The 7,904-nt window shown below is 31.5% G+C and overlaps 1 long non-coding RNA gene across 1 annotated transcript; it reads left to right on the forward strand.

Annotated features, from left to right (window-relative positions):
* The first annotated feature begins 533 nt into the window (after positions 1–533).
* On the forward strand, positions 534–6,651 carry LOC111084077. The gene is made up of 2 exons (XR_002609383.1): positions 534–1,361; positions 3,403–6,651. It is a non-coding gene; the product is annotated as an uncharacterized LOC111084077 (long non-coding RNA).
* Positions 6,652–7,904: the final 1,253 nt, after the last annotated feature.

A 7,904-nucleotide genomic window follows, 5' to 3' on the forward strand; every position in this document is an offset into this window, starting at 1 on the left:
GTAATATGCTATAGACTAGGCTTATTGTTGAAGCCACTAACCTGTATTTTAGTAGCTGTCTACTTGCCTTACACAATAGGTTAGACTTAGTGTTTCACTGATATGATCAAGTGTTCTCTTTGATAACTTTGAAGGATTTACTACATTTTTCTGTTTATAAAACAAAATAACCTCCATGGACTTCTTTGTGCACAAATATTTTTTCATATGTGTTAAAAACGAATGATGTTATATGGTTTTTCTACTTTACTGGAGAACAATTTTTTATGCTATTGATTTACATATGTTCTAAGAAAACATTTACGAACTTGTGGCTGTAACAAATTTTGTAATCGCACTTCTGCACATGTGAAAGTTTATATTCTTGTGAATGTATAATTTTAAGATTTAAGATCTATTTTTGAAATATTGTGTTTAAAATTGGTACGGGACTATTATACATTTTTATTAAAACTTCAGATCAAAAGCAAGTTAACTATGTGCTTATGAATTAATAAAGCCAGATCTATATTAAACAAATAACTAGAAGTACATAACATTAATAATTAATAGATCATATAATGATTAGAATGTAGTGTAACATCATTTATGTATTCTCTGCTAATGATATTTTAGTCCATAAACTTAATACCTCATGAGATTTGTCTAGTTTAGGAGATCTTTGTTTAGCCCTGAATCCATATATTAAGCTAACAGTGTAAAATAGTATTTAATACGTGTCATTTAGAATTCTGTAAACATCGTAATCAGTATTCTAATATTAATTAAACTAAATATAAATAGACTAGGTCATTATGATTAAACTGGAACTGTGTACTCCTAGGATCCACAAAGCTTACCAATACAGAAAACTTGAATATACTTGTAAGTGTCTGTGTATTTCTAGTTGTGCGTGTCTAACAACAAAAATTGACCAAAGTTACAAAAAAAAGACAAATAATCACGATCAAATAAGTCTACTGATTACCTATATCGAGATGTATGTTCTGTCAACAATTCCACAAAAAATAAAAGAAACAAATCAGTGTGAATTTAACATTTTTGAGATATTCGTGTTTATAGGATTGGACTCGCTTAGAAACCTTAAACTTTATTATCAGATTTTGTTGCTAATATAAGAATAACCAAAAGTTTATTTTTAATAGCAGCTGTGTTTCAAATTAATGAACTTATGATGGTACATGCAGTTCTCTAATTAGGCTACAGAATATAATTTTACTTGCAGTGGAGGAGGGGACAGAAGTAGTGTTTACGTCACATTAAGTGTGCTTATTCAACAGTTAAAAGCAGAGGAAAGAGTTGACGTCTTTCAGGCTGCACGTCACACCCGTTCACAACGTCAGTGTATGCTCCAAACGATGGTGAGTCCTGGATATTATCAGAAATTTCTCATTTTACATATTTTTTTTTATAGAATTGTGATAATGTTCAAGTAAATCCTTTATTCAAGTCTGTTGTCACGTATCGTGGACTGGAGGTGATGTTTGATAAGATATTGTGCTCAGAGCATGTAAAGTAGTAGCCACTGAGATGTTATGTTAAATATCTAATATGTGGAATAAGCCAAATTAGGAGTACACGGAGAGATTTCTTCTCTCTTAATCATTTTATGTATGGGTATGAATTATGTTTTTTATAAATATAAAGATATATTTATTTAGAAATATAACTCGTAAACAGTTTTTCCCTTCTATTATAAATTGAATTACCCCCACCCCCTGGAAAATGAGAAGTACAAGTTTTTTATTCACTTTACAATTTCACATTACTTATTACCTTAATGTTTAATTATAATAAAAGTCACCAGGTGGCTTCTTGGATATTGGAAATAGCAAAATATTAAACCCATCGGCCGTTGATTTTGACTCTACTCTACCCCCCCCCCCCTTTACTGGAAAAATTTCTGCAGACACTCAGGCACTAAAGCTGATGCCAGATCATTGCTGTTAACCAAACTGTTATTATTAATGCTGGATAACTGTATTAGCCAGACTAACTACCTTAACACTTGTACTGTATCATTGTTATTAGACAAACTGATTTGACAGTAATACTGGATAACTGTATTAGCCAGACTAACTACCTTAACACTTGTACTGTATCATTGTTGTTAGACAAATTGATTTGACAGTAATACTGGATAACTGTATTAGCCAGACTAACTACCTTAACACTTTCGATGACGAGGAACCCACTTTGAGACTAATAATGGCTGGAGACGGCTTAAATGACCTGATGATGACAAAACCTTGTCGAAACGTTGTACATTTGCTGTCATGTTAAACTTATATTAAAGTTTTTCTTCATTACCCATTTAAGCCGTCTCCAGCCATTATTACCTTAACACTTGTACTGTATCATTGTTGTTAGACAAGTTGATTTGACAGTAATACTGGATAACTGTATTAGCCAAACTAACTAACTTAACACTCGTACTGTATCATTGTTGTTAGACAAATTGATTGGACAGTAATGCTGGATAATTGTATTAGCCGGACTAACTAACTTAACACCAATGCTGGATTGTTGGTTTAACCAGACCTAATTTATCTTACAGTAATGCTGGGTTATTGTTGTTAGCCAGACTAACTTGTCAGTTTTGCTAGAATATTACTTAAACTAACAAATGTGACTTTAATGCTAGATCACTTCTGTTGGACAGATTAACTAACTTACTTTAATGCTGGATCACTTCTGTTGGGCAGATTAACTAACTAACTTTAATGCCAGATCACTTCTGTTGGACAGATTAACTAACTAACTTTAATGCTGGATCACTTCTGTTGGACAGATTAACTAACTTACTTGAATGCCAGATCACTTCTCTTGGACAGATTAACTAACTTACTTTAATGCTGGATCACTTCTGTTGGACAGATTAACTAACTAACTTTAATGCTGGATCACTTCTGTTGGACAGATTAACTAACTTACTTGAATGCTGGATCACTTCTGTTGGGCAGATTAACTAACTTACTTGAATGCCAGATCACTTCTGTTGGACAGATTAACTAACTAACTTTAATGCTGGATCACTTCTGTTGGACAGATTAACTAACTAACTTTAATGCTGGATCACTTCTGTCAGGCAGATCTAATTTAACTTAACAACATCAGTGATATATTTTCACAAGCTATTCTTGAAGCTTCTGAATTGGGTCAAAATTGTATGTTGGCATTATTAAAATGATTCACCTTCTTTAATAATAGCATTAGTAAGTAATATGTTAAGTTAAATTTGAAAAGTGCTTTTTGAGTAGCTATTCCCTAGAATTTTGGAAGTCATTTTATATATCACTTTAGGTATTTTTGGTGAGTGTTATGTATAGAAAAGAAATCATGCACACATAAGAAAAGTGAAACTGTTTACAAGTGACACGTTAAGGTTTCTTCTGTTTCCAGAATCAGTATGATTTTCTCTACCGAGGTCTCTTAGACTACGTACATCATAACAAGTTGATAGACGTGGGCGACACTCTACTTTGAAGGCTCAAAAACCCAGGTGATATTAGTAGTTACACTGCAACTGATCTATTTCTCTAGTGATCATAAAATGAACTTAAAAAGACACATCTACTTGCAGTGAATTAAGGAATTTGTGCCAAGACGAAGAAAAATTCATCGGTTAGTGCCTGAATGCATGAGAGAATAATAAATCCAGCATTTCGAAATACCCAACCACTGAAAAATAAAACTTCGCATTCCTCAATAAACATGGGTTGGTTTAAACAAACACTGTTGAAAACTTTACTGTACAGCTTTTAGCCCAATTTCACCGAGATTCATATAGCCTTGGAAACAGGCCTGATAATTTCCTTTATATGATTATGTTGGTTAAGCTAAAATTTTTATATAACGGACAAACTACAGAAGCAAATCAGTGTTGTGAAATTTTTCCTTTATTAATTTCTCTAAATCACGGATCTGTCATTTTACCCATTTCTATCCTGCTGTTTCGATAATGCAGGCCTTCTAGTATCTCAAGTAGTAAAGTAAGATACCAATAATAGTTTCAGTAAGTGCTCTTTATAAAAAAATGAGGTTTTTTGATTAGATCTTTCTTTTTATTTTTTTAAGAAGAAAATTCTTATTTGTTATCACGATTATGTTCCTGGTTTCTTCGTGATTGTAAGTTAAAGAGGAGAATATAATATTTTACTTTGTTTCATATCACATTCTAACTTTATTGTAGTTTTAACTATTGCGGTTTGTGACATACTCCCTCCATTTTGTCATAACGGTAATTACCATATCATATCAAAGCTGCTTGCATTATTACTTGATAAATAGTAATGTCACTTCGGAATTAACAAAAAAGTTGGTTCTTGTTCTTGCATCGAGCATATATTATTTTTTAAATGCTTTTAACATAATAATCAGTTTTCAATGTAAACTTGATCAAATGATTTTTTTGTTTTTGTTTTTTCATTAAAATTGTTGAAACTACATATTTGACAAATTTATTCTAGTAGGGTGCTTTAACATAATTTAACAAACATTAATATCATGTAATAAATAAATACATTGAAAAATATACATACTCAAACTTCAATACATTAATGGGTCATCATCTGGTTAGTGAAAAATTTCGAAGAAGAAAGTAAGTTATACGTGCACGTAACTTGTTTCGAGATACAAGTTCAGAAATGCTTTAATGTCGTTTATTTTGCACTTCTGACAATAGTGAGCAAGTTATTTCCGAAAGCATATGTGCTATGAGGTTTCTAACTTTGTGATTCATTACATATTTGTTGTTTTGTAATATCATGAACGTTTACAACAATGAGTACCAATATTATAAGGAAACGAGTAAGCAAAACATACATACTGAATTACTTTACAGAAAGCTGAAACTTTATACCTACATGGAAGAACGTTAAACAAGTATATCATCATTCAACAAATCACTTTGTTTCAAAGCAACTCGTGTACATTTGAGAATAAGGAATTACTGTTTCCTATAAGAAACATTAATTTTGATCTCCGAGATTATTGTAATCGTTTTTTCATCTATAATATGTATTTCTTAGCCTTAGATTTGAAAGTGTGTGTTTTTACATTCAGATGATTAATTATAGGAAACATTACGTAGAATTATCATCTTCTTAAAATCATTCAAACATACCCTTGATATTCCACCATTTCCGAGAGTGCATTGATATAATAATGAAGGATTTTATCTTCAAAAGTAAACTAGGCAGTGTTATACATGTAGTTATTTTGATATAAAAAAATCATGATCCATGTTTGAGTATACATAAACTTATCTTCTGGGAATTGTAGAAAGGAAAAAAAAACCCGAAAGTTTCTAAAGTGACGAACTGCTTTTGAAAAGTTTTATGTTGCTTGGAATTTATATGTACTTCCTTTTGTGAGTGATATGTTTTAATTATACCACTATGTTGCAGTGATTTTTTTTGTAAGCATGCACTGTTTTGGTTTTTCTGAATACATTTAATTAGAACTAAGTCACATTGAAGTGTATGGTTAAAATTTATTACTTGTACTTAGAATGTTTTTATTCTATATTTCTGATAATTCTGCCATGATGTTTTACTATGTTGACCAGAAAAAATATTCAAGACTTTTTGTTTTCCCCCATTTATAAAGTTTTTTTTTTGACCAAAAAGAAAGAAAATTTCAAAATTAACTTTATGTTTACTGATGCTTTTGTTAGATGAAGTACAAGAGTACTGTAAAAATATAAATTATTCCATCTGATTGTTGTTAATGATACAGGAGGAGTTTGTGTTCAACCCACGGAGATCAATTCGTACTTAACTAAATCTTTCAGGTTACTGAAATACACAAATTGAAATTATGAAAATATTTTGCTTTTAATTAAATCATATATATATATATATATATATTGCTTCAGTTATTTAAGTTATTGGATTACAATAAAACATTCAGAAATTCCTTGAGCTGTTATATTTACTATATTAATTTACAGTTTTTTTATGTTCTCAAGAGAATTCTATGTTTTAATATCACTTGGAGTGTGATAGGTTGAAACTGGGTATCAATACAACATATTCATCTTGTAAATTTGATTTTATGTTGGTCAAGTATTTAAAGCAGTAATACTGTTTTTTTGTTTTTGGTCATAAAGTTTATTTCTAATCATGTGTACTCATTCCCATGTAATTTTGTACTTGTTATTTTTAGTCTGTGTTGTAGTACTTACTCAGTTACCGGTTTACAGCATGTAGTAACATAGAAAAAAAAAAGTTTATTTTTTATGTTGAAGTAGTGCCCAGTTATTAACTGAAGTATGTAAAATACTGAAAAACAATTAAATTTTTAAAAACAGACTGGTTCTAAAATAAAATTAAAAGCCTTTACGTAATCAAAAAATGTTAAAATATACGAGTAGTGGTCTTTATTTGTAAATACTTTTTTCTTACAAAAACTTAGATGGGGTTTACTTTCTATTAACAATTTGAATAATATAATTTGGCAGGTTCTCTTAAGAGAGTTTTTTTTTTTCACTGCAATAGTATCAACACAAAGAACTTGATTAATATGTAAGGTTAGTTTTCACGTTGCTCCACATTATTCAGATTTAATTATTACTAGGAAACAAGAGATATGTTTTGTACTAACAGTTGAAAATAAAAATAAATAATAAATAAAAGATTTATACTGGGATTTTAATGGTTGTTATGAATAACTACATTTGAACTGAGCATCTGAAATGTGATTGTGAGAATTTCTAGAGCTAAACACATTGTGGCGAAAGTTATTAATGTATAATTACTTGGAACAGGTAACTTTAATACAAGTGCAGATCTTAAACTGCAAGCAGCCCATCCTGTGTGGCGTGCTTATGGTTTGTCCTAGTAGTGAAAAAATTATATAATGCTGGGGTCTTTAGCTTTTTTTTGTTTCACTCTGTTATCATCAGCACTATGATTTTTCCTAAGCCATGTTTTTACTGAAGGAGTGGCATCCCATGAATCTAATGGGAGACCAATGAGATTAATTGTCATCAAGTTTGATACATTCCCAACTGTCAGAAGGTTTCTTTTATCTGAATATATTATATTCATTCTTGAAAAGCCTCTTTCTGCATCTGCAGAACTGACAGCAGTAGTACTAACAATATGGGCCGGGCATGGCCAGGTGGATAAGGCGCTCGACTCACAATCTGAGGGTCGCGGGTTCGAATCCGCATCCCACCAAACATGCTCGCCCTTTCAGCCGTGGGGGCGTTATAATGTGACGGTCAATCCTAGTATTCGTTGGTAAAAGAGTAGCCCAAGAGATGGCGGTAGGTGGTTATGACTAGCTGCCTTCCCTCTAGTCTTACACTGCTAAATTAGGGACGGCTAGCGCAGATAGCCCTCGTGTAGCTTTGCGCGAAATTCAAAAACAAACTAACAATATGTCTAGCCTTTTGTACACTTTGTGGAATCACAGGATTGTTGAAATTTTGTAGGACACTTTCCACATAGTCACGAAAATCGTTAATAGGGATGTCGTGGTGAAAAATTTTAATAAACTGATTCAGCTTGTCTTCTGCAGCTTTCCAGGGTACAAAAACTTCCTGAATATTCCAAGTAACTGGCTCAAGCAAGTTCAGCAGTTCATGTAACTTATTGTCATTTTGTTTATTATTGTTCTTTGATGTTAAATGATCACAGTCGATCAACTTTTTTTTTCATATTTTCTATTATTACCTCAAGGAGCTTTTGACGAGGAAGGCTAACAAATCTGTGGTTTTCAGTGATCTGAATATCCTTAAAGGCATCAGATGCAACTCTATCATTTATTTCCTTTCCAAAAGTCCCCTTATTTTCTTTAAGCATTTCAAATGCTTTTATGGACCTTTTTATTAGTTTTTCAGTTCTTGGCAAAGTTACACTTCTGGCTTGGAGAGCATTAGAAAGTAAAGAAATTTC

This window comes from Limulus polyphemus, unplaced genomic scaffold (genome assembly GCF_000517525.1).
Source record: "Limulus polyphemus unplaced genomic scaffold, Limulus_polyphemus-2.1.2 Scaffold13422, whole genome shotgun sequence".
NCBI lineage: Eukaryota > Metazoa > Arthropoda > Merostomata > Xiphosura > Limulidae > Limulus > Limulus polyphemus.